Source organism: Zonotrichia albicollis, chromosome 8, assembly GCF_047830755.1.
Source record: "Zonotrichia albicollis isolate bZonAlb1 chromosome 8, bZonAlb1.hap1, whole genome shotgun sequence".
NCBI lineage: Eukaryota > Metazoa > Chordata > Aves > Passeriformes > Passerellidae > Zonotrichia > Zonotrichia albicollis.
In genome coordinates, this window is record NC_133826.1 from 43,078,447 (window position 1) to 43,088,808 (window position 10,362).

The following is a 10,362-nucleotide window of genomic DNA, read 5'->3' on the forward strand; positions in this document are numbered from 1 at the left end:
CTCAGCACCTCCTGGTTTTGAGGAGCTGCTCTGCTGTCTGCTCACAGGCATTCCCTGTAAATGCTCCCTGGGAAGAGCTCTGGGCTCAGAAGGGGAGCCATACCTGTGATACGCTCGGTGACATCCAGCAGGGCTCGGCCACTCAGGTGATTCCATTGGTAGCTGAACTCTTTCAGCAGTGACACTTTATCTACAAGGGAAACACATGATTCTGCTCACTTTTCTCAGGTCATAGGAGTAAGGACAGTGGGGAGGGAAAGGGCAGGGCCAACCCCATTTTAAAAAATCAAGTACATTTCTGTGGATTTTTGAATCCTTTTCTTCTTTCCTTATAGCCTGCTTTCTAGGGTTTTAAATTCAGAAAGAAAAGCTCTCCTCTCACAGTTGTAAATCCAAACTTTTCTGCTGTAGCAGGAGCTGTGTTAAAACATTTCGCATCAGGGACCTCGAGAGTTCAGTCACATGGAAGCAGTGAAAAGGTTTTGCATCCCAGAGCACAAACGAAGAGCCCCCTACTTGGGTCACAGAAAGGCACTGAGTCAGGCAGTTCCTGAGTTCACAGATCAGCTGGAGAGGAGAAAGTGGAAACTCCTCCTGAAGACCTGCCTCTTCAACACTCCTTTTTTCACGCATATTTCCCCAGTGCAGCATTCTCAGAGCTGACATAAATCTGTGTGGCAAAGGAATTTAGAGCAGCCCTTGCCTATGTAATTAATTGCTCTGGCCATCTTGCCCCATGCAAAACAGCATGTGGAACAAGGCATCATTGACAGCTGGGTTTATACCTGTTTGTTCTAAAGAAATGAACTTGGTGAATCACAAGTTCCCCTTTAAAAACAGAAGACAAAGAAGAAAAGTGGAAAATAGGCAGCTAATGCCTCTAATGTAGAGCCTTGCAGGTGGCTGCCCTGCAGAAGCTCTGATGGGTCAGTGTCCCTTCATGCCAACAGCAAAGCTGTTCATTTGGGAAGTCAGATGGGGCCCAAGCAAACTCCAAACCCCCTTTGCCTCTGAACTGTAGCAGAGCTGTAGCCCAGGACTTGCTCTCAGACAAGCAGCACAGAGCCAAGGGCTCCTGGGACTGTTGGGAAATGCTGATCCCATTCCAGCCTGTTGGGGATGGTGCATAAGGACGGCACCTGCACAGCCTCTGGTGGGTGTCAGCTGCAGTGTTCCACAGACAAGAGCAGCTGTCAAGGCACTCAGCGCTCTCTTGTGCAGGAGAGACAGAGACGAAGCTGAGGAGAGTCCCTGCCAGGGCTCAGCCTTACCCAAATGAGCAATGGATTCTTCCAGTGCTTTCACAGCTGCCCCACGAACCCTGGGATCCTGTGAGTTCAGGTTCTTTGTTATTCCTTCCACCAAACCAATGATCACCGGGTTCGAGGCATCTTTCAGGGCTCCTGTGATTTCAGCCAGCACATCCAGCGCCCTCTGCTTCACTTTCTTGTGGCTGTCAGATATTCTCAGGACAAAATAATCAAAAAATCTGTGAAGAGAACAAGCAATGTGAAAGCTGGATTCAAATGTCCTTGTTTGAAGAGTGGCTGTAGCAGTCAGCAATGTCAAAGGTGAAAGTGATCCTTTCTGTCAGGTCAGCACTCAATTGCACAATTTCACTGTTTTCATGTGGGCCACTCACTGGAATGGTGGTGCAACCTCATGCTGGTTGAAAGATTTTCTTCTGTTTTTAAGAGGTTTGGCTGGGGACAGAATAGTTCCTATGGTATTTCTCTCCATCTATAAATCGTTAAATCAATTCCATTTATTAGTGCTAAAGAGTACCTTTGCTTTGAATGGAAGCAGATGTTTACAATGCCTGGTTTTCTATACAGTTGCCTCAAGTACTGAGGGCAATTATGATTTTGCCAAAACTATGGCTGGAGGAGATCTAAGTTTTCTTTTGTTTGTCTCAGAGCCAGTGTCTGGAGAAGTGCAGGGCTCTGATCAACTCTTCCAGGATCCAGACCATTTCTCTAAGTAACAGGTGGACTTCTGAAATGTAATGTGCTGTACAGCTCTCATTAGAGCAGGTTCAGTCCCTTGACAGCCACATTATCAGGCACCTTTTCCTGGAAAAAGGGAAAAAGCAGCTACTGGGAGGAGAAGGCAGAGATGAGTCCTTAGCTGTTTTCCTCCTTTTCCAAAGAGAAAAAAAGACCCCCAAGAAGGGTGAGCACTGTCTTTACAAAGAGGAATAGGAACAAGGATAGAAATGAGTAGCCAGAGCTGTGCCTTTGTTAGACAAGATGGAGTATATAGAAGTAATCTTTAAAAAAACATCTGGTTTTAAATCAACCCAGCCTGATACTTCTCTTCCCTATGCAAACCCATTTTTGGTCTAGAGAGCAAGTGCCATTCTTTCAGGGACTGGATTCCCTTCACTTCACCCAACTGGGAGTAGGAGAGAGTAGCAGTTACACCAGCAGAAAATTCTGCCATCATCTGATGAACAGCAGCAATAGGCACCTGCCAGACAAATACAGCTGGACTGAAATAACTTGTCCTGAAGCCTGGACCTGAATTACATTTGTCCAGGTAAGAGGGACCAGCGTGTCTCAAACAGCCTGGACAGAGTGCCAAGACACACTGAATTAACTTTACTGCTACAGGCTTAGGAAAGGAGCTAAAGGAAAGGAGCAGTGAAGACACCCTACATACTTGGGTAATGTTAATGGAGATGAGCTGGGGGCTGGTTTTGCACAGGTCTCGGAGGAGTTCCACTCCTTCCATCCTTGTCTGAAACCCCTTGGCTTCCAGGAGATGGTAAAGCTTCTGGAGCAGCTCCATTTCTTTCACAGCTGCACAGCTGGAGGTGACGTGACCTGGGCTTGTGCATGGTGTAGGAGGTGTCCATCAGAGGGAGATTTCACCCTGGAAAATAAAACCAAATGAGGACCTTGTGGTGATAATTATCGTAGCATGGCATCCCCATGGTGGAAATAATTAGCACTGACTCCATGATTTCAGAAGGCTGCTCAATCACTGTATTATATTATACTATACTATACTATACTATACTATACTATACTATACTATACTATACTATACTATACTGAAACTCATTGCCCGTACAGACAGTCTGATACAGACAGACCAGATTGGTCAATTGAATCCAAAACACCATCACCAGTGGCCAATTAAGAAATCACCCTTTGGTAAATAAATCTCTATGACGCATTCCACATGTTCACAACAACAGGTGCAGCAAGTGAAGATAAGAATTGTTTCTCATTCTTTTCTCTGATCTTCTAACATTCCTCCCCAGGACAATGCCTGGGAAAGTTGTGCCTGCTGCTCTCTATGGAGAGAGCTGCAGCCACAGACAATACCTTCAGTAAATTGTGAGCAAAACATCTTGAGCAGCTTTCCTAATTATGTGATTTCAAGCTGGAAAGTCATGAGGGTCTCTGAAGAACAACATGGACCTCATGACAATCATTACAGGAGACAATCTGCAAGTGACATTCTCACCACTGCCCACTCAGGAAAACCAAGGATGAGATGCATCTGATCTATCTTCAGATGGCTGCCAGGGCACACAGGTCACATTGCTTTGTGGAGAAAGAGAGACACTACTTCCAAGTTTAAATGCCTCCTCATATGGGACGTGTGTGGCTTAGAATAAAGAAACTCATCACTCTGGAGAAGTGTCTCTACAACCAGGCATGACAATCTGGAAAAGTAGCTCAGATGCATCTGAACAGATAAACAAGGCCATATTTGAAAGATTCAGAAAATCAGTAACAGAGATAAAACAGAAGCCTGACATCCCAGAACTACGCTCACATTTAATTTGCTTCCCTAGAGACAGATGCACAGCTTAACAACCCTACTGGGAACAGTTCTCCTGGATCAGCCTGTCTCTTCCATGAACACGGGAAGATGCCAGCTGTGCTAGTGAGGCATGTGGTCACTTTCCTGCCACTGCTGAGCACGACACAGCTAAATAAATCCCCTCTGCTATCAGAGGAGAACAGGTACAAGCAGCTCTGCAGCTGCCAAGAAGAGACAGCAAGGAGCAAATTCCTGTCTTAAATGCTGATTGCAGCACAGGGGGAAATAAACCAAACATGCTGTCCATCAAGCAAAGTACATGAAGGACAGGAATATCAAGACAAAAAGTCCACATTGAGACACCTGTTGACTGAAGTTGTTCAGGAATTGCCTTGCTATTTACTACTCAAACTTGGTACTGTTTGAGGGTAAGAAAACCATGATTCCGCCAGGCCGAACCACACGGATGAGAACTGTATCTTTGTGGAATGGCATCTTGCTTCCAGACTGAGATTTCTCATCAAAACACCCATCTGAAAACGACTCCACTCAGATGAAAGAAAAGCCCTGTTTGAATTTACTTGTCCCATATCTGGCAGCAGAAACTTGGCCCTCTCCCAGCCTCCACAGCCCTGCCCTTGCCACTGCACTGGATCATCTGAGCTGCAGCCAATGGGTGTCTGTCGGTCTCTCCATTTTTGTGGAAACCCCTTCAGAGAAGTTGTGTTCAGCACAATGCACAACTAGACATTTTTTTATCCTAGAGCATATCCTAGAGTAGGGAAAGGAAACAATCTGTGGCACTGGTCATCTCTGCCAGACAGTTTTTCCTGAGAAAGAGACATGTAAAGCTTGTCATGTGCTTTGTCACATCTGACAAAAGTGCTCAGTGCCGTTTGCTAGCAGACAATGTGGCCTGGGGCTCCTTTGAGCCATCGTTCCTCTCCTTCACCGGCTCCTTGACAGATGGGCCTTCAGCCTTCTGGTTTTCCATCCCCTACAAAGACACAGAGAAACCTCATCAATAGGTTTCAAATTTAGAGTATAAACCAGGAAATTCCCTGTTGAAAACACAACTTAGAACCAGGATCACTGCTACCAAGGCTTAGGAAAACATTTCCTAACTTACCGATGGAAACAGACCAGAGATTCAGTGATGCCAACTCTTTGTTTTCAATAGCCCAAGGCAGGTTATGGGCGCTACCAGACTGAGCAGCAGTCTAAAATCCCAAATTCCTTGGTCTTGAGCATAAATGGGAATAATGCAAACGCAGGCAACGAGTGTTCGTGAAGGAAGCAGCAGAACAAACTGGACTCTTTGGGGGTTGGCCCATTGTGTTATAAGTTGATTTGGTTCAACACTCACTCTCCCTGTGCCTGCACAAAGGCAGGCTCCCTTCTTTAATGTCAATAGAAAAAATAAAATTTCCTCCCTCAAACAAACAAAGGATTTTCCACTGGATGCTGCTGAATTCACCAAGCTTCTTCCAGCCCCACATGGCTGGACAGCAGGGCAGTATTCCCAACAGACAGACAGTCATTGTAGTAACTAGGATTGACTTGGACATCTTTTGTAAATTTGGGAATTTTCTTGGTACTACTACTTCCAGTGTCCTTTGCAAAGACTCTGCTATCTTCAGACTCAAAATTCTCACTTAATTGCTTTACAGGGGGCAGGGTAGGGAGAGCATGGTGGGGGCTTACGCTTAAATATAAACCCATTTTCTCCTCTTTCCCTTTCCTCTTTGTGACCAATATTGAAAATATTCAAAACCCCTCTTCTTCCCTAATAATATCAGTTCCTTTGTGGTCTGCAGATGAACAGGATGAGGATTAACAGCTCATTCCCAGGAGCAAAATGTTTCAGCAGAAGAGGAATGAGCAAAAGACAGATTGGGTATGTTTGATCTCATATTAGCAGTGGCAATACTTGCACAAAGGAGACATTTCTCCTGCCAATCACTTACTTTCTTCTTAATTGTCAGAATATCTTCCAGGTTATGGGGGGAAAAAGATTGTTCCAGAAGCATTTTAAATTGTTGATGACTGAGCAACATCTTCACCATCTCCTGTCCATATGGCGGAAGGAAGGAAGGAAGGAAGGAAGGAAGGAAGGAAGGAAGGAAGGAAGGAAGGAAGGAAGGAAGGAAGGAAGGAAGGAAGGAAGGAAGGAAGGAAGGAAGGAAGGAAGGAAGGAAGGAAGGAAGGAAGGAAGGAAGGAAGGAAGGAAGGAAGGAAGGAAGGAAGGAAGGAAGGAAGGAAGGAAGGAAGGAAGGAAGGAAGGAAGGAAGGAAGGAAGGGGAAGAAAAGTGAACAAACACAGGAAGAGTGTTAACAGAAGAGGCTGATACCTTAAACTCATCAGGTGCAAGCCCTGCACGAGAAGGCATTACCTACTCACAAAGAGGGAGATTTACCTCACTTGACACTGCACAGTGCTGTCAGCTGAACACAAGAGGCAAGAGGAGAATGTGGGGCAACAGAAAAATACCATTTCTCTCTGAAACTGAGGGTGTGCTTCTGTGGCATCAAAGGATCCCAAGGAACAAGCAAAACACATCTGCTTTGTTTTCAGAGCCTATGAGCAGTGTCTTGCTGCCATTGCACAATAATTTGCCTTTCTTTAACTGCCAGGGAAGCCAGGACAAAACACCTCATGCATCCTCTTGATTATTCTATACTATGTGTACGCACAGGGGCAGCTAGTTGCTCTGGTGTTCTTGGCAGCTATTCATGGGAATTTCATCACCAAAGGAAAGGGATTTTGGTGGTTTGGGTTGATTTTGCCACTAGGAAACCACAGGTTTTCTTCAAGAAGAAATGTGGAGTTCACTGAGCCACAGATAACAGTATACTAGAAATCTGCAGAATGGGTTTAGAAAGACTGAATATGTTGGCTAGAGACCCCTGAAATATTTCTAGGATAGTCTGAAGTTAATGAGAAATGGATGTTTGGGATCCTTCAGTGATGAACATTATCCAACACATTGGCTTTGTGTTGTGCGCCTAAGGCCAATGAAAACTGTTGGACTGGCTGATCTGAGATCTTTTGATCTCCGTAAAGAATCCTTCAAGCTTCCTTCAAGAATCCTTCAATCCTTCCACAGGAAAAAGGTGGCAATGTTCCTTTTTGCTGGCCAACCTCAGGTTTCCCAGTACAGCCATTTGCCCAGGCAACCCAGAGCAGTGGTCACTGTGCCAAGGCTGACAGAGCTCAAGAATAGTTTGGACAATGCTCTCAAGCACATGGAGTGACTCTTGGGGTCACTGCACATGGCCAGGAGATGGACTCGATGACCCTGATGGGTCCCTTCCAACTCAGCATATTCCATGATTCTATGACCCTTATTCACACCGTGAGGTAACTTCATATTCCGTTTAATTTCCACTCTTGTGTGGTTTCACCTTTATAGCCAGACACAAACTGGTTTTCCTGTTTTGGGAGGTGAAATGAAGATCATTACCTTGTGTCCTTGTGGCAGCCCTGAGCAAGCTTCCCTGCCACGTGTGGCAGCCTCTCAGCCCTGGGTGTGCCTGCAAGCTGGGTGACTCCAATTCTCTCCATCAGGGACAGGAGCAGTTGGGCCGCACACTCGCGCACCGGGGCGGGGCGGCTGCTGGGGAGGAGAGAGCAAACCCTGGGCACAGGGACAAAGAGCAGCAGCAGCACCGGCCTTGGCCAGAGCTGCTCCCTGCCCTTGCTGGGGGAAGGAGCCTGGGCTCTCCCTGCACCTGCAGACACCTGCACAAGGTTCTGTCCTCAGCTAAACACAAAGTTAGCATTGTACACAAGGCCTCCCTGCACGGAAGAGGGAGAATTCAGTCTCCCTGCACTGTCTGATACTCATTTTCTTTCACAGTATTTACTCTGAGAAGGATTAAAGAAATAGATGACAAATGAATCATTTAGAAATAAAGGACAATTGATGCTGACCCATCAGAGGGCACCCAGTACACAGAGCTGCAGCAGGATTGAGGCTCTTTCCACCCATTTATCCCCAAATCTGCAGAACTTTGGAAAACAACAAATGCAGGGAAAATGCATTGTGGGCGGTGAAGTTGCAGAATATCCAGCAATGCACCCTGTTTCTTCTGTGAGGCTTGGCAACAGATCCATCTGAATGTTTTACCCTATTGCAAAGCTGACGAAAGCGTGGCAGGCAATTTAGCCGGGTTGTCCTGTTCTAGAGAGTGTCTCTTGGGAACTATCAGGCCCAGCACTAACATTAAGGCAGCATTTGCTCCAACTGTCCCATGGCAGTCAGGCTGTGAAGGTGCCTGTAAAGTGACCATCATCTCAAGGCTAACATGAAACATCAGTCTGAATAGAAAGTAGAGCTCTGAGGCACGGACAGTCATACAAGGCTCCTTTGGCAGGAGCTGCACCTGCTGTGCAGGCTGTGCCACACCCAGCAGATTGTCCCCCATGTGCCCCACGCCCCAGCAAGGACCCTCCTCATTTCTCAAGTTAATGGCATCATGAGAAGACATGGTTTTCCCAGGGCCTCTGTGGTTAGAGCTGTGAAATACCAAACACTGCTCACAGCTGCAATTGCAATTGTCCCTCTGCCCACAAAAGCACAAGGCTCTATCCTCGGCCTTTGCAGGCACCTTCCCTTCCCCACTGATCACCACATCTGGGAAAATCTGACAGACTGGAAGAACTCCAGGAAGCAGCAGGAAGCTGAGTCAGAGGAGCTTTAGATTGAATATCAGGAAAAAGGGTTTTTCACGCAGAGGGTGGTTGGGCACTGGAACAGGCTCCCCAGGGCAGTGGTCACAGCACCAAGCCTGATAGGGTTGAAGGAGCATTTGGACAACAATCTCAGGCACTTGGTGTGACCCTTGGGCTGTTCTATGCAAGGCCAGGAGTTGGACTCGATGGTCCTGATGGGCCCATCCAGCTCCCCATATTCTACATTTCTGTGATTCTGAGAACTAATAGGCTGCAGGAGGGCAGAAATAGGTGACAAGAGGAAAGAAGTGAGGTTGGTTGGAGAATAAAGTCACTGAGTTCACAGAAGATGCAGGATACAGGACCCTTTCCTCCCACCATTCCCATTCTCTGTCTCATCCCTTTTCCCTCCTGTGGTAGTGTGTTGCTAAGTTTCTTGTGTTATTCCCCCAATTTATGTATTGTTCTCCCCTATTACGTGTAAAATGGTTTCGTTCCCCCGGTTTTTCCCGCCACTGCTAGACTGTCAGCTAAGTTGCTATAGCAACTGCTATTCATAGTTGCCGATATGTAATTGCTTCTCCCCTTGGTTTCCCTTATAAGTGAAAGTTGTTTCCTCCCTGTCCAGTCAATCACTCCCTTCCTCCTCCCAGGTTTCGAGAACCTTCTCCTCTCTAGAGATGGTGGTTGGCTGGGGCCCCAGGACACCTCCTTTACCTTTTGATTATTGGTCTCCATGGAGTGTCAGTTCTGTGAAGTTCATCCCCTCACCTTTCCTGATTGGCTCTGTCTGTACCCACCCCCTTGCTTTATAATCCTGTTTTCACCCCCTATGAAAAAAAACTTTTTCCCGGATGGTTTCCCGGTGTTTGGATGCGGCATCACCGTCAATAAACCGATGTTTAACCCCCGGGAAATGGTCAGTTCCGTTCCTCTCATATACCAGCGAGGTACGCCAGTCCGCAGCCAGCACAGCCCGAGGCCATCAGGCTCCGAAGGGTGCTGGCCAGGAATTGCAGAGGGGCGTCGGCCTTTCGCCCTCAGCTAGTCGGACTCTAAACTTCGGGCCACATACGTTCCTCTCTGCAGATGGCGCCCACGCGGGGGCTTTACCGTACCCCGCGGACTGGACTTTAAATCTACTAGCCGTCAGACTTCCTCCGGTGTCAGTGGACTAATCCGCCTGAACTTTTCGTTTGCAACGCTCTTTGATTAGGTGAACCCCGGACTCGGTTCCTCCCCTGCCTTTTAATTTTCCCTGGGAGCTCTACGCGGGGGACTGCCGTCTGCCGCCTTTCGCGCTCGCGGTGCCCCGGCACGGTGACGCCAGGCCCAGCAGCGGGGCTCTCGGCACGGCGCTGACTGGTTGCGGCGGGCTCATTCAGGGCGGGGCGGCTTTTCCGCGCGGTTTGCCGTGGTGGGGTCGCTACACCCCCCACGATCATGGGTGTGGGTCACAGCAAAACCCAAAAAGGAGTTTTTTTTGTAGTTAAGGGTTTGTTACTTGGAAGAGGTTTTACTGCCCCCAAGAAAGAGTTGATAGTGTTGATTAGATGGGTATTTTCACATTTCCCTGAAGTTTCCCCAGAAGTTGCGAAAGAGCCGCGCTTTTGGGCAGCCGTTGTGGCCAAATTAGACCAACAGGTTAACGCTGGGGAATCCCGGTTGTCTAACGTGGCATACTGGGCAAGCAAAGTATTAACTTCGCTGCGCCCAGCCGGGAGTTCAAGAAAGGATCTTTCTTTTTCGAGTTTGTTCCCTAGTTCTCCCGGTTCCCGCATCCTTACCCCCCAGCCCTCTCCCTCTTCACACAGGCAGGAGCCCTCGAAAGGGATTTTAAAGGCCAACAAAAAGCAGGGAAACCATTCTGCCCCTGCTCCCTCTCGACCTGCTCAGCCTCCCCGTCCGAG